A 25029-nucleotide genomic window follows, 5' to 3' on the forward strand; every position below is an offset into this window, starting at 1 on the left:
ACGCGGAGAGGTAGAGGGAGACCTAAGGATTATTGGGGAGAGGTGATCAGACATGACATGGCACGACTTAGGATTACTGAGGACATGGCCCTTGATAGGGATTTATGGAGGTCGAGCATTAGGGTTGTAGGTTAGGGGAGAGTGTGAATATTTCTACAGCACAATAGAGGGAGACTATCCAGTTAGGAGTTAGACTAGGAATGTCATTAGGCGTCTATTGATGCAGGGCTTTACCTTCTAGTTGTACTATACCAGCCATCTATTTCGTATTTTCGTTGTCGTATCCTGTATTTCATATTTCATATCTCTTATATATTGTTGCTGTTTTATTACGCATTTTTACATAACTAATGTATCATCTCCTATTGCTTCTTTTGAGCCGAGGGTCTCCTGGAAACAGCCTCTCTACCCTTCGGAGTAGGGGTAAGGTCTGCGTACATACTACCCTCCCCAGACCCCACTTGTGGGATTATACTGGGTCGTTGTTGTTGTTGTTGTTGTTGTTTACCATATACTATTGACATTTATTAGCTTGCCACTTGGCTTAACCATAATGTTAATTATATATGGTAACTTTCTTGCTTTATATATATATATATATACTGGCAGGTATGGGCCTCCTACTTGGGCTATTGTTTTTGTGGGCTATTTGATCTGATTTTCCGGTTTAAGGTTGGATTTATTGAGAATAAATTTTGGACTTTACCAAAATGGCTCAATTTGCATTTGAAAATTATTTTCACTTCAAATTAATTTAGTTACGCTTCCATGATCCTAGTAATTTATAGTAAACTATATTTTCATTAGTTTATAGTTATAAGAATTAGTAATTATTGTATATGCATTGCGTTTATATGGATAGAATATAGAAAAATGAATTATAATTAGCAAATAATTCTTGTGTTAATAATTAAGATGTATCAGTAGTAAACAACAAGATGATGGTGATTACTTAACTAAATGATGGTGATATAATTATGCAAAATTTATCAAGACTAATACTATATTTTTGTTTAAAAAATTCTGAGATTAGAAAAAAAAGTTAGCAATTATTTCGGATAAGTATTAAAAATAGGTCAAATATATTTAGGACATTATTATGGATCAGGAAGCATAGAGAAATTAATTAGAAAAAAGGAGGGCCAAAATTGGTCGTCAATATATATATAATATGTACATCTAAACATGTAGTGTAATAACTACGGGTTCAACTGAACTCAAAACTTTCGACGCAGATTAAAAATTTATGTGTAAAAATTTATTAAAATGACAAAAATAATAGATATGAACCTATAACTTTAAAAATATAAGGGATTTAGTGCTAAACACATTAAAATTGAACCATAAGATTTAAATCCTAGATCCCCTTTGCATCTAAAAGATAATGTTATCCCTAAGTATAATAAGAATTTAAAATAATTCAATCACGTGTATCATATACGTTATGTTTATCAGTTATTCTATACTTAAATTTCGCATTGCGATAAATTCTCAAGTGCTGACCGCTTTTTTCTAATTCGTGTATCGTGAACCTAGTGTTAAATCTACCTCTTTACGTGAAAGAGACGTTCACCAATAACTTGTGTGTCACAACCCGGATTTTCCACCATCGGGAGTCGTGATGGAGCATACTAATGGAAGCTAGGCAAGCCAAACATTAACTAATTGCTACACTTTCATTTCTTTTTTTTTTTTGCTTCATTTTAACAAACACAAGTCGATAATATGATAAAAGCGGAATTTTAAATAAATAAACGGAAGTCAACAATTATATATCTTAAGGCTACGTCTATTACAACTTTTAAAACTTCAAATACCCCAAAACCTGGTGTCACAGTGTCATACACTGTCTAAGAGTTACTACATACAAGGTACGAAGAAATACAATACACTGTTTCTGAACAAAAGGAAATGAAACAGGAAAAAGAGATAAAGGGAGACGCTAGGGCCTGCGGACGCCTGCAGGTCTACCTTGGGTCTCCGGGTGGACTAAAGGAAGCACTCCAGCTACTGTCCAAAAGCTGCTCCTGGATCTGCACATAGTGTAGAGTGTAGTATCAGCACAACCGATCCCATGTGCTGGTAAGTGCCTAGCCTAACCTCGGCGAAGTAGTGACGAGGCTAGGACCAGACTACCACATAAACATGTGCAATTTAACTAAATACAGCAGAAAAGAAGTACAGAAAGAAACAGTCATATACAGTCAAGTATGAGAGGGGGAAACATATTGTGGGGAAGATTATAGTTCAGAATAGAAAGACATCAAGTAAGGAAAAAACAACATAACTAGAATGTCAACAAGGAAGCAGAAATCAACAATTGCATGGCATTACCCTTCGTGCTTTTACTCTCAGCCTTACCAAAGCAGTTATATAATAAAATACACGGCATCACCCTTCGTGCTTTTACTCTCGTCCTTACCAATACAATCATATAATCAAAATGTGCACGGCATCACCCTTCGTGCTTTTACTCTCTTTCCTCACCATATAATCAATAGAATCGGCACGGAATGGTACGTCGTGCGGCACGACATCACCCTTCGTGCTTTACACTCTTTCCTCACAGTAACAAACAATGCACGACATTACCCTTCGTGCTTTAACACTCTTCCTCACCCAAACAACAAATATAAACAGAGGGGCAAGGGAATAAACAAAATAATAACAGAAATCCCGGCAAGGGAACGATAGTTAAACAATTAAATCACGGCAAGGGAACAACAATTAAAAAATTTAATCCCGGTAAGGGAACATCAGTTAAACAATTAAATCACGGCAAGGGAACAACAATTAAATAATTAAATTCCGTCAAGGTGCCCGGCAAGGGTGACAACATAATGATCTCTTCTCTTTTCTCAATTTTACTTCACAATTCGCTTCACAACTCGAGCCAATGCTCTAGAGGTTCGATTATCACTTATACATTCACAACTCATTTCACAACTCGAGCCAATGCTCTAAAGGATCAATTGTCACTTATACTTTCAAAATTTCACTATACAATTTGAGCTAACGCTCCTCAATGCTCATAGATCACAATTCTTTCCACAATCTTTATACAATAATTAGAAATTTGCACCAAGACATGAATAATACAACGAATTCATGAAAATCACCATATAAGACCCACGGTCATGCTTGACACCAACGTATAGATACTCGTCACCATGTCTATACGTCGTACTCGACAAGAAGCAGATAGCAAATAGGACACAACTCCTAATCCCTAAAGCTATGGTTAGATCAAACACTTACCTCGATGCAACAAACACAGTTCAAGCCTCAACTACCACTTTACCTCTTGTTTCTACCACCAACATGCTTGTATCTAGCCACAATTTACTTAACGATATCAATAAATGCAAAATGAATCAATTCTAATGCATGAAAATAGGTTTTATAAAGATTTCCCTAAAAAGTCAAAAATTGACCCCAGGCTTGCTTGGTCCAAACCCGAAATTCGATCCAAAACCCGATTACCCATTTACCCATGAACCCAAATATATGATTTGTTTTGAAATCGGACCTGAAATCGAGGTTCAAATCCCCAATTGTTTAAAAACCTGGGTTCTACACCCAATTTCCCCCATGAAAATAATCTATTTGAAGTTGAAATCATGTTAAAAGATGTTAATGATTGAAGAAAACTAGTTAGAAATGACTTACAATTGATTTGGAGAAGAAAGGTTATTTGAAAAATCGTCTCTTATGTTTTTGTGGTTTTGAAAAGCGAAAAATAATTGAAATGTCCGTTTAAATATACTCCTCTCAGACCCTCTCCGCGGACCGCATAAAAAGGACTGCAGTCGCGGAGCTCCACCGCGGACCGCATAAAAGGGCTACGGCCGCGGAGCTCCACCGCGGACCGCAAGAAATCGAGCGCGACAGCGAAGGCTTGGCTTTGCTCACCGCGGACCGCACAAACCCCACCGCGGTAGCGGAGTCCCCACCGCGGCCGCGAAGTTTCCACTGCAGACCGCGAGACTTGACATCAGAGACCTATAACTTCTGTGAATCTGCAACTTTTTCCTAAGTTCATAACTTACCAAAACACATCTGAAACACACTCGAGCCTTCGGGGCTCCTAACCAAACACACGTACTAACTCAACAACATCATAAGTACTTATCCGTGCGATCAAATCGCCAAAATAACCTCAATAATAATGAATCAAACCTCAAAATCAAGAATTTTTTTCTCTACTTCATCAAGTATCAAATTTATCAATTTAGGTCTGAATTACGTCAAACGACGCCCGTTTTTAACCAAACTTTACAGAAATGACTTAAACCATATACAAGACCTATACCGGGCGCCGGAACCATAATACGGGCCCGATACCATCTCTTTCTAATCAAACTTCATTTCAAATTTCCTTAAAAAAAATTCAGAAAATAATTTTCTTTGAAAATTCATTTCTCAGGCGCGGGACTTCCGAATTCGATTCCGAGCATACGCCCAAGTCCCATATTTTCTGACGGACCCTCTAGGACCATCAAATCACGGATCCGGGTCCGTTTACCCAAAATGTTGACCGAAGTCAAATTTATTTATTTTTACAGTCAAAACTTATCCTTTTTTTCCAATAAATTTCATATTTAAGCTTTCCGGTTACGTGCCCGGACTGCGCACGTAAATCGAATTGACTATAAATGAGGTTTTCAAGGCCTTAGAACACGAAAGTTTCGTTTTAAAACAAGTGATGATCCAAAAGGTCATCTGTTACGTCCCGTTATATTACGTCGATATTATGTCCCACTGTATTATATTAAGACAATGTTATACTCTGCCGTAATATATTATGACGATGTTGCACCCAGTAGTATTGTACGTTGAATTTGTCGTAAGGAAATTGATATCAGTCAAGGAAAAGATTATTTGGGGATTATAAGGATATACTATTTCAAACAAGTAATAAGTAAATTCGTAAAGGTGAAAGGGGAAGCAAGTCAAAGAAAATAAATTTTCGTCCAAGTTTGGCATGTTGGGATAAAATACGGCTTAAACTAAAATACTCGGTATTTATAGACTAGTACCATACAAGGTACCACATGACCATAATAGTAAGGTGTATAAAGTATGCGAAAAGTGAGTAATATTTTAAGTAAGTGGGAATAATTCTCAATTATGCGGGTAATTGATTAATTACCGGGTAATGGAACATTACCCAGTTAACTAATAAATTGATAAAAATTAATAATTATCTAAAAAAACACGTGGCAGCCAACCACTTTCCAAATAATGACTCATGGTCATGTTGGAGTAGGTGGCTACCTAAGCTTAATTGAATTAATAAGCAAGAAACGTTTCAGCATTTCATTCTAACTACATTAGAGATCAAAAAGTTAAGTTTCTTCATTTTGGACAAAGGAAACTAACGTCCCAAAGTATACAAAAGCAGGAAAACATTTTAGAGATCATAAGTCAATTCTCATAGTACACAAAAACGTTTTGAAGCAGAAACGATTCCGTCCAAAATTTCAAGGAATCCAATGCCAATTTTCTCTCAAGGATTCAGAAGCAGAAGCTTCATTTCATTCGGATAATTCAAATAATAGGTATGTTAAGGCTATCCCTTCTTTCTTTTGGCAAGATCTATACGACACAAACGAAACGTGCAAATGCACAAATTCCATAAATGACTCTAGTCATAGAAGTATTATAGATATTTATATTCTTGAATTTCCATGTGTCATAATATTTTATCATATGTTCATGGGTCTCAGAAAAATACGAAAGTTGAAAAGAGGTTACTTTATGATATTACTCAAAGGCAAAGTGGTCTTATGACAATTCTGAAAGATTTTATTAACATACTTTTCATGCATTACATTCATGTGCATTGACCCATGACTTAGACGGCGTTATATACGTGTATATATGTATATATATGTATATGGGATATGGGAAAAGGTTACGGCGTTATATACGCACCACCACCTGATCAGCTGGTATATGATGATGATGTTGCCCACAATGGCTGAAATATGATTCAAACGGCGTTATATACGCGTATATATATAAATATGATTCAAACGGCATTATATATGCATATATATATGTATGTATATATATGTATTCAAATGGCGTTATATACGCATATATATATGTATGTATTCAAACGGCGTTAAATACGCGTATATATGTATGTATATATATGTACATGGGATATGGGAAAGGTTATGGCGTTATATACGCACCATCACCTGATCAGCTGGTATACGATGATGATTTTGCCCACAGTGGCCAGTATGATATAATGGAATGCCCTCAGAGGCTGATGATGTTATGAAATATGTACCTATGAACGACATGACATTCATACGCATATGCATGACGCTAAAAGTAATTTATGATTTACAAAGTTATTCAGACTTGCAGGTTGAATCATGTACTCTATATTTCTTCCTTGTCTCTGATGTACTTACTTATGTGCCTTACATACTCGGTACATTATTCGTACTGACATCCCTTTTGCCTGGGGATGCTGCGTTTCATGCCCGCAAGTCCCGATAGACAGGTCGAGAGCCCTCCAAGTAGGCTATCAGCTCAGCGGAAGATGTTGGTGCGCTCCATTTGCTTCGGAGTTGCTTGTTTGGTTAGTATGATTTAGACGTGTATTGTTTGGTATGGCGGGAATCTATCCCGACCTCTATGACATTTATGTATTCTTAGAGGCTTGTAGACATATGTCGTATACGTGAAAGATTGTTCGGCCTTGTCGGCCTATGTTTGAGTTTATAAATGATTATATTGGCTTACTAGGCTCGTATGTCACGTGTACATAATGATGTAATATGAAAGATATGCTATGTTAGTACTCGGTTGAGTAAGGTACCGGGTGCCCGTTGCGGCCCATCGGTTTGGGTCGTGACAAAAGTTGTATCAGAGCAGTTGTGTCCTAGGGAGTCTACAAGCCAGGTCTAGTAGAGTCTTATTTATGGGTGTGTCGTGCACCACACTTATAAGCAGGAGGCTACAGAGAATTTAGGATTGTCACTCTTTCTCTTTACTCTAGATCGTGTGGTAGAGCTCACTTATAAGAATTCAAATTCTGAAATTCTATTTTATTTGTAATAAGACGATACCTACATCTAGAAAGAAGGAGTGGAAAGAGAGGTAGTTGTGGAAAAGCTGAGTCAGAGGATTTGGATTTTTGTATGATGCCTATGATAAGTAAATGTGAGGTCTTTAGCAGATCATGGGTGTACTGAAAGGTACAAGCTTCCTGATAAGAAGCCTTAAGGCAATAATGTCTATCCATCTTTATGGTAAAAGACAATGGGAGATTAAGAAGATAAATACAGGTTTCAACAAGCAAAAGAAGCAAGATGAAGAAGGGTATGAGGCACCCAATTAATGAAGGCTAACAACGTTTATAATTGAGGCAGAGGAACATAAGCCTTTTGAGTTATATTAAATAGTAACAGAGGTATATACAATTGGTTGCACCCATTCTAGATATGCCCTATGGGGATTAATAGAAGTAGTATAAGAAGACATGATGGATGAATTGTTTGCATCAGTTGAAATTTTCGAAGGATATTACAAATATGCTAATAGATCTCTTTATGAGACACTGAATGATACCCTCTAAAATAGTGCAGCCAGATATGAGTACCACAAAGACATGCACTATAAGCCTTGACAGAATAAATATTACCTTAGTGTGGCTCGCGTCTCTAGTAAAGCAAGAACGTTAAGCAACTTGAAGAGCCATTGGATAGAGCAAAGGGAAGCTAAGAGCAAAAGAATCTCTTGTTCAAGTTTTTAGAATAAAGTGATAAGCATAAATGTTAGCGGAAAATAAGAAAAGAGTTAATAAAGCATTATGAGTAAGATGTGATACATGGATGACAATAGTATATCAAAATATGACAATGTTACAAAATCTATAGTCAAGTGAAGGAAGAAACGAGAAGTGACATGCCTTAGGATAACAAAAGAGTATAGGCCATAAAGTCATATCCTCACTTCGAGAAACAAGTTTGTGACGCTAATGTGATTCAGAAGAAAAGTTAGACCCCAGAGTAATTGAAGTCAGCATGGACTGGTGGAAAAAGATGAACTAAACATGAATTAGGGACTGAGTAATTTGATGGTGGTCGGCATCATGAGATTTTCAGATCACGTTCTAGCAATAATAATACGGACAACAGAAGAAGATTCATGAGAATTCAGAGAATGGTTATTTAGGAAGACACTTCCCTAAAACAAGCAATGTTAGAAAAGTTAAGCTTAAGGGACTGTATGTACTAGTTACATTAAGTGTCACCCTCGCAAGTAAGGAAATTTGTTATCATTGGTACAGAAGGATTGTCGCAAGGAGAGTAAGAGTCATCAATGATGTGAAAGGATGCCAAAGATGAAAAGGTGAAACATCTATAGGCAGGTTGTCGTAGCTCCAACTCTTAGTACTCCCTTAAAAGAGGGGAATATGGAAGTATAAAAAGAAGAATTTGATAAAAATAAGAAAGTATGAGATTGAACTTATCCAAAATGCTACAGATATGCTACGATTCCAGAACATTATATAAACGTGACGTCAAGGAGAAGAAGTAAGGGTTCCTGCCCGAGATGTTATTGATAATTAAAGAGCTAGTGCGAGACGTAAGTTAAGACCAAGGAAATAACCCAAGAAAGATTTCGCGAAATAGTGACATGAGGATGGGCCAACGAGTAGTTAGTAGTTGATTCAGGGAGAGCCTAGTATGGCTAGTCAAGAAGTTACAGACAAATCAGTAGATCATGCAAGATAAATGTAGTATACCCCAATACGGTGAATTCAGCCTCGCAGTAATGTCATTATAATACTGGAGATATATTCAAATAAGAGTCAGGGTAGTTAAAGGTACCGTATGAGTTTTTACGGAAATAAATAAGAGTTCCACTGGAAGACAGTCAAAATATTACTTCAAAAGCAACCCTACAAGCACAAGGGCGTGGAAGTAAGTAACTACGGATAAGTATAGGCAAGGAAGTACATCAGAAGGTCCGTCGAGTATACAATGTAATAGGCTCACAACTTTACAGAAGTGAGAGAGTCTTCCCTAAGTACTACGATGAAGGACTAGCTGAAGAAACAAGGAAGAAGGCTTCAACCTAAGCACAACGACCTAAAGAGAAAATTGTCATGTAACAACAAGTCTCACAACAACATTATAAGCACTCCAACAGAAAGGGGTACCTACCGTGGTTAATGAACGGGAAGTAAAATTAAAAGTAATATTTGAGTTCATATGAGTTACACGAAAACTCTGGCATGCGTGGGAACTAAGATAAGCTAAGTATGCATGTAACAAAGGGGCAAAAAGACCAGGAAAAGTAATAGCTTACGTTAAAGGAAGCAAAGAAGGAACCAAAGGAATTATTAAATCAATGATCCCGAGTTGATAACGTTATGAACGCCCTTAAGAGTTTGGAGTTCTATACCTGTAGCATATACAGCTGTAGAAGCTTCTGGTATACGTTAAAAGAAGGAATTGAACCCAGGTCATAGACGAAGGATTGAATTATTAAAAGATTTTATCATGGATATCGCTCATCGCCTATGAAAGGCTAAAGTAATAACTAATACCGGGAGTCGCATATCGGAAGATAGCTTAAGCCTACATAAAGGCTGATCAGAGAAAAAAAGAGGAAACTAAAGAGTTATATCGACTAAGCAAAACAGAAGGGACCAAGAGAATTACAGGCCTCAGGATCACTCTTAAGTAGCAGAGGCATAAGAGAGATAGTGCAGTAGCCATAGTTTATAACGGCTCTACGATGACACCAACTGAAGAGTACCAGCCTCATAAGAAGTCAGTACGAAGCTCCTACCGAATTGTGCATGTACCAGAGGTGCGAGTATTATAATGGAGCTTCAAGTTATGGACGTAAATTACACCTAGGTGGAAGGGAGGTCAGGAAAGAGATAGAAGATATGATGCGAGATTTTAAGGTAAGTAAGGTAAAAGTGAACAACGTACGAGATACTCAAAGGCAGATGATCGTGAATAGTCCATACTTCGGATAGAAGGCTATAAGCATGGGGATCCAATAACCGGGAATGATAGCAGCATCGTCGGTGGTGTCTTCCAGCCTATGGTTTCTAAATACTGAGAGATCTAGTTAAGAGAATAGAGAAAGGTTAGAGACGATGTGATGTCTCGCTTGACGTTCCAAAATAACATAAGAAAATCTACAGTGCAAGTAAGTTGAAGGAAAGTTTATAAACGGATATGTATAGGTCGCAAGCTAAGGTATGGTAGAGCGATAAAGTTTTAAGGAAGCATGAGTAAGGATGAGGAAATACAAGTGAAAAAGTGACGAGAATGGGTAAGTCTTTAGGATTAATCCCATGAAAACAAGAAGAGCAGACAATTTCTCTATGTTATACAAAGCTCACTATAGCTTTAATGAACTCAAAAAAGTCTAAGATTAATAGCATTTAGAAGGAATAAAATGCCGACTTGGTAATAAAATGAGGGTATAATTGTGACAGATAAAGAATGACGTGTGGGCCTTCGATTAAGTAATGATCTAACAAAGAAAAGAAAGAGATCTCATGAATTGGACATGATTAAAAATAACCACACAAGGTAAATCACATTGGGATGCTATAAAGTATGGTTATGGAAGTATAGTATTACTCCTAGGGGGATCAATCTAATTACTCCAGATGCCCCAATCAGACAAGAACCCTAGCGGCGGTATTACATAAGAGATCAAGTTATCAGTGGTAGATGATGGATCAACATTAAGGTGAATCAACAATAGATGGATAAAAGTTCAACAATATGAGATGATTAGGCCATCAATTTTAAGGATAAGCAATGAGAGTAACCTAGAGTTTGTTGTAGACCCTGATAACGATAAATCAAAGTAAGATTTATGACATATTATGACCTATGTAGATGCAGTAAAGTTATACGAATGGATAACCAGGTCTATGAAATAAGATATGGCCATATTCGCAAGCTCTACAAAATACCGAGCAAAGAACTTCAGTATACCTATAGATGCCTAGAGAGGTATCTTATTAAGCCTTGTATATGTTTACAAAGTAAGGCCTAGAGATTCGCTAAAACTTGAAGGAAAAGGAGAGAAAAGACGCTAGGCACACTTACAAAGTCAGTATCGTAGAGGCTGCATGATAGGAGGTAGCAACAGTTACAAGATTGGAAGGAATTCGATCACAAGCCATGGCGTAGGAAAGAGGCCTAAAGGGGGGAATGCCCTGGCCTTTGGATTTATTAACGGAACAACTGCCTAAATGGCAAGGGGAATATTAAGGTATTCACAAGAGCTATAAGTTATGAAAATGATAAGAGCATTAGTCAACATTAGAGGACGAATGTTCCAAAGGGGGGAATGATGTTACGTCCCGTTATATTACGTGGATATTATGTCCCACTGTATTATATTAAGATGATGTTATACTCTGCCGTAATATATTACGACGATGTTGCACCTAGTAGTATTGTACGTTGAATTTGTCGTAAGGAAATTGACATCAGTCCAGGAAAAGATTATTTGGGGATTATAAGGATATACTATTTCAAATAAGTAATAAGTAAATTCATAAAGGTGAAAGGGGAAACAAGTCAAAGAAAACGAATTTTCGTCCAAGTTTGGCATGATGGGATAAAATATGGCTTAAACTAAAATACTCGGTATTTATAGACTAGTACCATACAAGGTACCACATGACCATAATAGTAAGGTATATAAAGTATACGAAAAATGAGTAATATTTTAAGTAAGTGGGAATAATTCTCAATTATGCGCGTAATTGATTAATTACCGGGTAACGGAATATTACCCAGTTAACTAATAAATTGATAAAGATTAATAATTATCTAAAAAAAATATGTGGCAGCCAACCACTTTCCAAACAATGACTCATGGTCATGTTGAAGTAGGTGGCTACCTAAGCTTAATTGAATTAATAAGCAAGAAACGTTTCAGCATTTCATTCTAACTACATTAGAGATCAAAAAGTTAAGTTTCTTCATTTTGGACAAAGGAAACTAACGTCCCAAAGTATACAAAAGCAGGAAAACATTTTAGAGATCATAAGTCAATTCTCATAGTACACAAAAATGTTTTGAAGCAAAAACGATTCCGTCCAAAATTTCAAGGAATCCAGTGCCAATTTTCTCTCAAGGATTCAGAAGCAGAAGCTTCATTTAATTCGGATAATTCAAAGAATAGGTATGTTAAGGCTATCCCTTCTTTCTTTGGGCAAGATCTATACGACACAAACGAAATGTGCAAATGCACAAATTCCATAAATGACTCTAGTCATAGAAGTATTAGAGATATTTATATTCTTGAATTTACATGTGTCATAATATTTTATTATATGTTCATGGGTCTCAGAAAAATACGAAAGTTGAAAAGAGGTTACTTTATGATATTACTCAAAGGCAAAGTGGTCTTATGACAATTCCGAAAGATTTTATTAACGTACTTTTCATGCATTACATTCATATGCATTGACCCATGACTCAGACGGCGTTATATACGCGTATATATGTATATATATGTATCTGGGATATGGGAAAATGTTACGGCGTTATATACGCACCACCACCTGATCAGCTGGTATATGATGATGATGTTGCCTACAGTGGCTGAAATATGATTCAAACGGCGTTATATACGCATATATGGGTATGTATTCAAATGGCGTTATATACGCATATATATTTTATTAACGTATTTCATATGCATTTCATGCATTTATACATGCACATTGACCCATGACCAGATGATGTTATATATGCGTATATATATATGTATATGGGATATGAGAAAGGTTATGGCGTTATATACGCACCACCACCTGATCAGCTGGTATACGATGATGATTTTGCCCACAGTGGCCAGTATGATATAATGGAGTGCCCTCAGAGGCTGATGATGTTATGAAACATATACCTATGAACGACATGACATTCATACGCACATGCATAACGCTAAAAGTAATTTATGATTTACAAAGTTATTCAGACTTGCAGGTTGAATCATGTACTCTATATTTCTTCCATGTCTCTGATGTACTTACTTATGTGCCTTACATACTCGGTACATTATTTGTACTGACATCCCTTTTGCCTGGGGATGCTGCGTTTCATGCCCGCAGGTCCCGATAGACAGGTCGAGAGCCCTCCAAGTAGGCTATCAACTCAGCAGAAGATGTTGGTGCGCTCCATTTGCTTCAGAGTTGCTTGTTTGGTTAGTATGATTTAGACATGTATTTTTTGGTATGGCGAGACTCTATCCCGATCTCTATGACATTTATGTATTCTTAGAGGCTTGTAGACATATGTCGTATACGTGAAAGATTGTACGGCCTTGTCGGCCTATGTTTGAGTATATAAATAATTATATTGGTCTACTCGGCTCGTATGTCACGTGTACATAATGATGTAATATGAAAGATATGCTACGTTGGTACTCGGTTGAGTAAGGTACCGGGTGCCCGTTGCTGCCCATCGTTTTGGATCGTGACATCATCACATTCTCCAACTCTAAAACAACCGTTCGTCCTCGAACGGACAGAACAAGGAAGTACCTGAGTCGGGGAAAAGTTGGAGATAACGGCTCCGCATATCGGACTCGGACTCCCAGGTAGATGACTCAAGAGGCTGACCTTTCCACTGAACACGAACAGAAGGAAAACTCTTTGACCTCAACTGACGAACCTGCCGGTCTAGAATAGCTACCAGCTCCTCCTCATAAGACAAGTCCTTGTCCAACTGGACAGTGCTGAAATCTAACATGTGGGATGGATCGCCGTGATATTTCCAGAGCATGGACACATGAAACACTGGGTGCACGACTGATAAGCTCGGCGGCAATGCAAGTCTATAAGCCACCTCTCCCACTCGATCAAGAATCTCAAATGGACCAATAAACCTAGGGCTAAGCTTGACCTTCTTCCCAAATCTCATCACGCCCTTCATAGGCGACACTTGGAGCAATACCCGCTCTCCAACCATAAAAACCACATCTCGAACCTTGAGGTCTACATAACTTTTTTGCCTGGACTGAGCTGTACGAAGCTTATCTTGAATAATCTTGACCTTGTCCAAAGCCTCCTGAACCAGATCCGTACCCAACAATCGAGCCTCTCCCGGCTCAAACCACCCAACCGGAGATCGACACCGCCTACCATATAAAGCCTCATAAGGAGCCATCTGGATACTCGACTGGTAACTGTTGTTGTAGGCAAACTCTACTAAAGGCAAAAACTGATCTCACGAGCCTCCAAAGTCAATGACACAAGCTCGGAGCATATCCTCCAAAATCTGAATTGTCCACTCGGACTGCCCGTCCGTCTGAGGATGAAATGCTGTTCTCAACTCAACCTGGGTGCCCAACTTACTCAACTCAACCTGGGTGCCCAACTCTTGCTGAACTGCTCTCCAGAAACGCGAGGTAAACTACGTACCTCGATCCGAAATGATAGATACAGGCACACCATGAAGACGAACAATCTCCCGGATATAGATCTCAGCTAGCCTCTCGGATGAATAGGAGACAACTATAGGAATGAAATGCGCTAACTTGGTCAGCCTATCAATAATGACCCATACTGCGTCGAACTTCCTCCGAGTCTGCGGGAGTCCAACAACGAAATCCATAGTGATCCGCTCCCACTTCCACTCGGGAAGCTCTATCCTCTGAAATAAACCACCAGGCCTCCGATGCTCGTACTTAACTTGCTGACAATTCAAACACCGAGCTACATAAGCAACGATATACTTCTTCATTCTCTGCCACCAATAATGCTGCCGCAAATCCTGATACATCTTCGCGGCGCCCGGATGGATAGAGTACCGGGAGCTATGGGCCTCCTCTAAAATCAACTCTCGGAGCCCATCCACATTAGGCACACAAACTCGACCCTGCAATCTCAAAACTCCATCATCATCTAAGGTAACCTTCTTGGCACCTCCACGCTGCACTATGTATCTATAGACACACAAATGGGGATCATCAAACTGCCGATCATGGATACGCTCCAATAATGAAGAAAGAGCAACCATGCAAGCTAATACCCGACTAGGCTCAGAAATATCCAACCTCATGAACCGATTGGCCAAGGCCTGAACATCCAAAGCAAGCGGCCTCTCACCGACCGGAATATAAGCAAGACTGCCCATACTGGCTGACTTCCTGCTCAACGCATCGGCCACCACATTGCCCTTTCCCAGATGATACAAGATAGTGATATCATAATCCTTTAACAACTCAAACCACCTCCTCTGCCTCAAATTCAACTCCTTTTGCTTGAACAAATACTGAAGACTCTTGTGATCAGTGAACACCTCACATGCCACGCCATACAGATAATGCCTCCAAATCTTCAATGCGTGAACTATGGCTGCCAACTCCAAATCATGAATCAGATAGTTCTTTTCATGAATCTTCAACTGCCTCAAAGCATAGGCAATGACCTTGTCATCCTGCATCAACACTGCACCAAGCCCAATACGAGATGCATCACAATAAACTGTATAAGGCCCTGAACCTGTGGGCAAAACCAACACCGGTGCCGTAGTCAAAGCTGTTTTGAGCTTCTGAAAGCTCGCCTCACACTCGTCCGACCATCTGAACTGGGCACCCTTCTGGGTCAACCTGGTCATAGGGGATGCGATAGATGAGAACCCCTCTAGGAACCGACAGTAGTAGCCTTCCAATCCCAAGAAACTCCGAATATCTGTAGCTGATGCTGGTCTAGGCCAGTTCTTGACTGCCTCAATCTTCTTCGGATCAACCTGAATACCCTCTACTGATACAACATGACCCAGAAATGCAACTGAACTTAACCAGAACTCACATTTCGAGAACATAGCATATAACTGACTATCTCTCAAAATCTGAAGAACCACTCTAAGATGTTGCTCGTGCTCCTCCCGGCTGCGGGAATATATCAAAATATCATAAATGAAGATTATCACGAACGAGTCCAAATAAGGCCTAAACACTCGGTTCATCAAATCCATAAAAGTTGCTGGGGCATTTTTCAACCCAAACGACATAACCAAGAACTCATAATGCCCGTGCCGAGTGCGGAAAGCTGTCTTAGGGACATTGGATGCCCTAATCCCCAACTGGTGATAGCCAGATCTCGAACCAATCTTTAAGAACATCTTGGCACCCCGAAGTGATCAAATAAATCATCAATCCTCGACAATGGATACTTATTCTTGATTGTAACCTTGTTCAACTGCCAGTAATCAATACACATTCTCAACGATCCATCCTTCTTCTTAACAAACAACACCGACGCACCCCAAGGCGAAACATTCGGCCTAATGAAACCTTTCTCAAGCAAGTCTTGAAACTATTCCTTCAACTCTTTCAACTCAAGCGGGGCCATATGATACGGTGGGATAGAAATGGGTTGAGTTCCCGGAGCCAAATCAATGCAAAAATCAATATCCCTGTCGGGTGGCACACCTGGCAAGTCTGAAGGGAATACCTCAGGAAACTCACGAACAACGGGCACATAATCAATAGAGGGAACCTCAACACTTGAATCACGAACATATGCCAAATAGGCCAAACACCCCTTCTTGACCATACACCGATCCTTCACATACGAGATAATACTGCGGATAGAATGACCAGAAGTGCCTCTCCACTCTAAACGGGGCAAATTCAGTAAGGCTAAGGTCACCGTCTTAGCATGACAGTCCAAAATAGCGTGGTAAGGTGATAACCAGTCCATCCCCAATATAATATCAAAATCGACCATGTCTAGAAGCAACAAATCCACATGAGTTTCAAGACCCCCAATCACCCACTGGTGTAGACACATAAACAGGAATACTCAATGAATCACTAAGCATTACCATATACGGTGCAAAATAAGATGACACATACGAGTAGGTAGATCCTGGATCAAATAACACTGAAGCATCTTTATCACAAACTAGAATAGTACCTGTAATGACTGCATCTGAAGCCTCAGCCTCAGCCATGGCTGGAAGGGCGTAACATTGGGATTGGGCCCCACCACCCTGAACTACATCTCTGGGACGGCCTGCAACTGGCTGGCCTCCACCCCTGGCAGCCTGAGCTCCACCTCTAGTACCTCTACCTCCACTTCGAGCGCCTCTACCCCCATCTTTAGCTGGCTGGGCGGGCTGTGGAACACCTGGTGCCTGTACCATAGCACGAGAACCCTGATGCTGTGAGGCACTCGGTGCTTGAGGGCAAAACCTGGCAATGTGACCCAGATCACCACATGTGTAACAAGCCCTCGGCTACTGAGACTGCTGGCTCTGACAACCTGAATGGCCGCCCCAAAAACTCTGAAGCGGCAGTGCACTGATAGGAGCAGGTGGTGCATTGTAGGACTGCTGATCGGGATACTGCATCTGGGGACCACGACCACCTAAAGTACCGTGAGAAACCTGGAGCGCCGACTGAAAGGACCTAGGAGGGTGGCCTATACCATACGAGTCTCGACCTTAGGATGAGGTACCACTGAATCATCCTGAATGACGGGGCCACTTGTCTAACCCATGACCGCCTCCCTATGACAGAACCATCTCAACTCTACGGGCCACATTGGCTGCCTCCTAAAAGGTAATCTCACTCCCAGCCTCTATAGCCATCTGAAGACGAATCGGCTGAATAAGACCGTCAATAAACCTCCTCACCCTCTCTCTCTCGGTGGGGAGTATGATGAGAGCATGGCGAGATAAGTCGATGAACCTGGTCTCATACTGGGTAACAATCATAGAACCCTGTTGGAGGTGCTCAAACTGCCTCTGAAAGACCTCTCTCTAAGTAACGGGGAGAAACTTCTCCAGAAACAACACTGTAAATTGCTCCCAAGTCAAGGCTGGCGATCTAGCTGGTCTCTCTAAGCAATAATCCCTCCAACAAGTCTTGGCAGATCCAGACAAGCAAAATGTAGCAAAATAAACCCCATCAGTCTCAACAATACCCATGTTCCTAAGAACCTCGTGGCAGCTGTCTAGATAATCCTAGGGATCCTGAGTAGATGCACTGCTAAAAGTAGAAGTGAAGGGCTTGGTGAACCTATCCAGTCTCCACGAAGCGTCGGCGAACATAGCCGCTCCATCACCGGTCTAAGCTACCACACCCGGCTGTCCAACTGGCTGAACAGCTGGAGTCTGAATCTAAGGAGCTACCTGCTCCAGAGTGCGAGTAGCAGGAGTCTGGGCCCCTCCTCCAGCCTAAGAGACGGCTGATGCTACAGGAAGCAAGCTTGCTCGGGTGACACTCTCTATGAGGCCCACCAATCGGACCAGAGCGTCCTAAAGAACTGGGGTAGCAATAAACCCCTCTGGGACCTGAGCTGGGCCCATCGGAACTGCTGGAGCTGGAACCTCCTCATCAAAATCAACCCGAGGCTCCGTCACTGGGGCTACTGCTCGGGGCTGAGATCTGCCCCTACCTCGGCCTCGCCCTCTGCCCCTCGTGGGAACTGCTGCTGGGGGCTCGGGTTGCTGAGCGGAGGATGAGGAAGCGCGTGTTCTCGCCATCTGCAAAAGAATAGAGTAGTAGTTCAATTAGCATTGAGAAACAAAACCACATGATAGGAAAGAATAAATGTGAAGCTTTTCCTAACTCTGTAGTCTCTGGGGGATAAATATAGACGTCTCCATACCGATCCCTTAGACTCTACTAAGCTTGTCTGTGAACTGTGAGACCTATGCAACCTAGAGCTCTAATACCAACTTGTCACGACCTGAATTTCTCACCCTCGGGAGTCGTAATGGCGCCTACTAATGGGAGCTAGGCAAGCCAAGCCTTAACTAATTGCTACACTTTCATTTCTTTTTTTTGCTTCCTTTTAACAAACACAAGTTGATAATATGATAAAAGCGGAATTTTAAATAAATAAATGGAAGTCAACAATTATATATCTTAAGGCTACGTCTATTACAACTTTTAAAACCTCAAATACCCCAAAACCTAGTGTCATAGTGTCACAAACTATCTAAGAGTTACTACATACAAGGTCTAAAGAAATACAATACACCATTTCTGAACAAAAAAAATGAAATAGGAAATAGAGATAGAGGAAGACGTCAGGGCCTGCAGACGCCTGCAGGTCTACCTTGGGTCTCCGGGTGGACTGAAGGAAACACTCCAACTACTGTCCGAAAGCTTCTCCTAGATCTGCACACAATGTAGAGTGTAGTATCAGCACAACCAACCCCCATGTGCTGGTAAGTGCCTAGCCTAAACTTGACGAAGTAGTGACGAGGCTAGGACCAGACTACCACATAAACATGTGTAATTTAACTAAATACAACAGAAAGAAATACAGAAAGAAACAATCATATATAGTCAAGTATGGGAGGGGGAAACATGATATGGGGAAGATAATAGTTCCGAATAGAAAGATATCAAGTAAGGAATGAAACAACATAACTAAAATGTCAACAAGGAAGCAGAAATCAACAACTTCACGGCATCACACTTCGTGCTTTTACTCTCAGCCTCACCAAAGCAGTTATACAATAAAATATGCACGCCATCACCGTTCGTGCTTTTACTCTCGTCCTTACCAACACAATCATATAATCAAAATGTGCACGGCATCACCCTTCGTGCTTTTACTCTCTTTCCTCTCCATATAATCAATAGAATCGGTACGGAATGGTACGTAGTGCGACACAACATCACCCTTCGTGCTTTACACTCTTTCCTCACAGTAACAAACAATGCACGACATCACCCTTCGTACTTTAACACTCTTCCTCACCCAAACAACAATCACAAATAGAGGGGCAAGGGAATAAACAAAATAATAACAGAAATCCTGGCAAAGGAACAATAGTTAAACAATTAAATAATGGCAAGGGAACAACAATTAAACAATTAAATCTCGGCAAGGGAACAACAATTAAACAATTAAATCTCGGCAAGGGAACAACAATTAAACAATTAAATACCGGAAAGGGAACATCAGTTAAACAATTAAATCACGGCAAGGGAACAACAATTAAACAATTAAATCCTAGCAAGGGAACAACGATTAAACCATTAATAGCCCGACAAGGGTCACAACATAATGATCTCTTCTCTTTTCTGAATTTTTACTTCACAATTTGCTTCACAACTCGAGCCAATGCTCTAGAGGTTCGATTATCACTTATACTTTCACAACTCATTTCACAATTCGAGCCAATGCTCTAAAAGATCAATTGTCACTTATACTTTCAAAAATTTCACTATTCAATTTGAGCCAACGCTCCTCAATGCTCATAGATCACAATTATTTCTGCAATCTTTATACAATAATTAGTAATTTGCACCAAGGCCTGAATAATACAATGAATTCATGAAAATCACCATATAAGACCCACACTCATGCTTGACACCAACGTATAGATACTCGTCACTATGCCTATACGTCGTACTCGACAAGAAGCATATAGCAAATATGACACAACTCCTAAACCCTTAAGCTAAGGTTAGACCAAACACTTACCTCGATGCAACGAACACAGTTCAAGCCTCAACTACCGCTTTACCTCTTATTTCCACTACCAACACGCTTGTATCTAGCCACAATTTACTTAACGATATCAATAAATGCTAAATGAATCAATTCTAATGCATGAAAATAAGTTTTATAAAGATTTTCTCAAAAAGTCAAAAATTGACCCCAGAACCGCTTGGTCCAAACCCGAAATTCGGACCAAAACCTGATTACCCATTTACCCACAAACCCAAATATATGATTTGTATTGAAATCGGACCTCAAATAGAGGTCCAAATCCCCAATTTTTTAAAAACCTAGGTTCTACACCCAATTTCCCCATGAAAATAATTGATTTGAAGTTAAAATCATGTAAAAAGATGTTAATGATTGAAGAAAACTAGTTATAAATGACTTACAATTGATTTGGAGAAGAAAGGTTATTTGAAAAATCGCCTCTTATGTTTTTGGGGTTTTGAAAAGTGTAAAATAACTGAAAAGTCTATTTAAATATACTCCTCTCAGACCCTTTCCGTGGACCGCATAAAAAGGACTGCAGCCGCGGAGCTCCACCGCGGACCGCATAAAAGGGTTGCGGCCACGGAGCTCTACCGCAGACCGCAAGGAATCGAGCGCGGCCGCGGAGGCTTGGCCTTGCTCACCGCGGACCGCACAAAGCCCACCGCGGTAGCTGAGTCCCCACCACGGCCGCGAAGTTTCCACCGCGGACCGCGAGACTTGACTTCAGAGACCTATAACTTCTCTGAATCTGCAATTTTTTCCTAAGTTCAAAACTTACCGAAACACATCCGAAACACACTCGAGCTCTCAGGGCTCCTATCCAACACACTCGAGCTCTCAGGGCTCCTAACCAAACACACGTATTAATTCAACAACATCATACGAACTTATCCGTGCGATCAAATCGCCAAATAACCTCAATAATAATGAATCAAACCTTAAAATCAAGAATTTTTTTCTCAACTTCATCAAGTATCAATTTTAGCAATTTAGGTCCAAATTACGTCAATCGACGCCCGTTTTCAACCAAACTTTACAGAAATGACTTAAACCATATATAAGACCTGTACCGGGCGCCGGAACTAAAATACGGGCCCGATACCATCTCTTTCTAATCAAACTTCATTTCAAATTTCCTTAAAAATTTTCAGAAAACAATTTCCTTTAAAAATTTATTTCTCGGGTTCGGGCTACACCCAAGTCCCATATTTTCCTACGGACCCTTCGGGACCGTCAAATCATGGATCCGGATCCGTTTACCCAAAATGTTGACCGAAGTCAAATTTATTCATTTTACACTCAAAACTTATCCTTTTTTCACTAAATTTCATATTTAAGCTTTCCGGCTACGCGTCCGGACTGCACACGCAAATTGAGGTGACTCTAAATGAGGTTTTCAAGGCCTCAGAACACGGAAGTTTCATTTTAAAACAAGTGATGACCTTTTGGGTCATCACATTGTGTAGGTAGTTAGGGGCCACTTGAGCAACTTCGGGTACTTCGAAGCTTATCTCTACGTCCCATTTTACCCATTTCGAATATTTTGACGTCTCCAACCATGCGAAATTATGTTGCAAGCTCATTCTAAGGGATTGTGAGACATCACATATCACTTTAATCCGAATAGGTCCCCTTCTTCCTATATCAAATATAGGTCTATATCTCTGCGCTGCAAACTCAACCTAGATACAGGCTTTAAATCTTATTAAATATGGTTTTCTTTTCTTTGTATTTTTTATTTTTTATTTCTCTTATCCAAGGGCCCACCATAATCAAGTATTTCATAACACTTAATTCCTTCAATATAAATGTACAAAAACGTATACTACACCATTTTATATTTTAAAACTTATCTAGAAATATTAAGAGCAATTATTCTGATACATGCATTCAGAAACTTTTCTGATGAATGCACCTAATGAACCATCATTAGAGGCAGACCAACAGTAAGGGTTGGAGGCTCACAAAAAACCCGTTAGTCTCGAGAAAAATCATGTATGTGTACACAACTAGGACCCCTCATAAATATAAGCCCCCCTAAAAGGCAAACGTCGAATTGAAGCATTTGTTGCATGGAGTGTTCAAGTTCCTTTCCTTACTGATTGTGACCTGGATTCGGAACCTAGCTCCACCAACTAGTGTAATAGCCCAACCCATTAGTGATATTATTCGCTTTGGGTCAAGCCCATATAATTTTAAAACGCGTTATGATCTAAGACTTGTTTACTTATATACCCAATATATCTCCCATTTTTGTCATTGTGGGGTTCACCTAGGGTGTCACATACCCCCCCCCCCTTAGGGACTCAGAGTCCTCGCTAAGGTTTTCCCCACCACCGTTCAAGGTTGCACGCGTAGCGACTCTGATACATATGTAAAAGCTCCGTCTACTAATGATATTATCCGCTTTGGGTCTAGGCAAGCATTGTTAAAACTTGTCATTAGGTTTTAAGGCTTGATTACTTATATAACCAACATCTCTCTAATTATTTTTGATCTGGATTCGCCTAGGGTGTCACAATTGAGCTTTTCTTTCTTGCTTTTTATTTCTTTTTTAAATTCAACAATAGTTTATGCTTAGTAGCCAACTGTTTTTTCTTTTATCTTTTTTTTTGAATTCAAGTAGAGTTTAGTACTCGTATATAATAATCAACTTAATTAATTTTATTCTTTTTTAAATTTCTCCCTTAAAATAAAAAGTCTCAATCTGCAATTTCTCGTTTCACAAATAGAAAAATATAAACTTTCTGCTACACCAATGTAACGACCCGATCGGTCATTTTGAGTTGTAGCACGTCGTTCGGTGGTTTGAGATCTTGGGTAGCTTCATTTCATGTATTATGACATGTACATGTGGTCGGAATTGAATTTCGGGAAGTTTGGAGTTGTTTCAGAAAAAAAATTCTAAATTCGGAAGCTTAAGTTGGAAGAGTTGACAAAGGTTTGACTTTTGAATACGACATCGAAATCGAGATTTGAAGGTTCCAATTGATTTTTATGATGATTTTAGACTTGGGCGTGTATTCGGGTTTGGGTTGAGTATCGGGTGATCCAGGAGCGCTTCAACGCTTATTATGGAAAGTTAGCATTTCAAAAGTTTTAGAATTTCATAAGTTAGGTTTGAAGTGTATTTTGATGTTATTGGTGTCCGTTTGAGGTTTCGATCCTTGGAATAGGTTCGAATTATGATTTGTGACTTATACGTAAAGTTTGGCATCATTCCGAAATGCTTAAGTGTAATTCGGACGCATTCATCAAAGTTTTAAGGTTTGAAAGTTTAAAGAAAGATTTCGATCGACGTTCATAGTTTTGATTTTTTTGGTATGATTTGATGCATCGAGTAGGCGTGTTATGTTTTGGAACTGGTTGGTATTATTGGACGGGGTCTCGGGGGCCTTGGTTGTGTTTTGGGATGGTTTCGAATCAACTTTGGGTGATTTGCAGCTGCTGGTTTCTGGTGTCCTTGGCATGCTTTACAATCACGAAGAAAGAGACGCGATCGCGGAAGGTAAGTAAGAGCAGATGAGATCTGTTCTTCGCGTTCGCGGGCTAAGGAATGCGATCGCCTATTCCTGGGCTGGACCATCGCATTCGCAAATGAAGTTACACATTCGTGTAATGTTGAAGTAGGGGCTGATGGAGTTGGTCTTCATGAATGCAATGTGCTCCCCCATTCGCGATTGTTTGACTGGTCATGCTTTGCGATCGTGAGTCTTCAGACGCGATCGCGTAGGGCATTTTTGGCAGTAGAGGTAGTATTGTTTCACGATCATGAGGCTTTAGATCGAGATCGCGAAAGGAAATGCCTGGGCAGAATTATATTAAATCGGGATTATTGCTCATTTCACTCATTTCTCTCTTGGTTTAAGCGATTTTTGGGGAGCTTCAAGGGGAGATTTTTATTATCTATTGCAAGGTAAGTAATTCTCGCATATTGTTAGCTAACTACATGGATTCTACAAGGATTTAAACATGAAAATTAGTAGCAATTGTGAGAATTTGAAAGAAACCTAGAAATTTGTATTTTAGATTTTTACCACGAAATTGGACATGAAATTTGGAATAAATTTTATATTTAAATTCGTGGTGCTATGAGTAGCGTTTATCTTTGAAAATTTTCAGAATCCGGGCATGTGAGCCTGAGGGTTGACTTTGTTAACTTTTCGAAAGGAGTTGCGAATCATTATAAATTGTTAAATTATATGCATTGGAGTATATTTTGATTGAGCTGTACATTATTTGACTAGTTTATGATCGTTTGGCTTTGAATTGAAGAGTTAGAGAGGCATTGGAGTTGGTTATAGAACTTCAGAGCGAGGTAAATCTCCCGTCTAACCTTGTGAGAGGGAAACTATCCCCTAGGTGATGTAATTGTTATGTGCTACTAGTTGTGGGTGCTACGTACACACGAGGTGATGAGAGTCCGTACGTAGCTAAAGCATGATTATGTCCAGGCAGACTTAAGACTTTATCATATAATATTTAATTTGTTTGTATATATATATATATATATATATATGTATGTATGTATGTATGTA

At 39.7% G+C, this 25029-nt stretch overlaps 1 long non-coding RNA gene across 1 annotated transcript in view; it reads left to right on the forward strand.

The window, feature by feature from the left end:
* Positions 1–3475: 3475 nt before the first annotated feature.
* Positions 3476–25029, forward strand: part of LOC142181240 (uncharacterized) — a 33680-nt gene continuing 12126 nt past the window's right edge. Inside the window, exons 1-2 of the long non-coding RNA XR_012709825.1 lie at positions 3476–5561; positions 13136–13227. This is a non-coding gene — a long non-coding RNA (uncharacterized LOC142181240). The remainder of the gene's footprint in view (positions 5562–13135; positions 13228–25029) is intronic.

This window comes from Nicotiana tabacum, chromosome 5 (genome assembly GCF_000715075.1).
Source record: "Nicotiana tabacum cultivar K326 chromosome 5, ASM71507v2, whole genome shotgun sequence".
Taxonomy (NCBI): Eukaryota; Viridiplantae; Streptophyta; class Magnoliopsida; order Solanales; family Solanaceae; genus Nicotiana; species Nicotiana tabacum.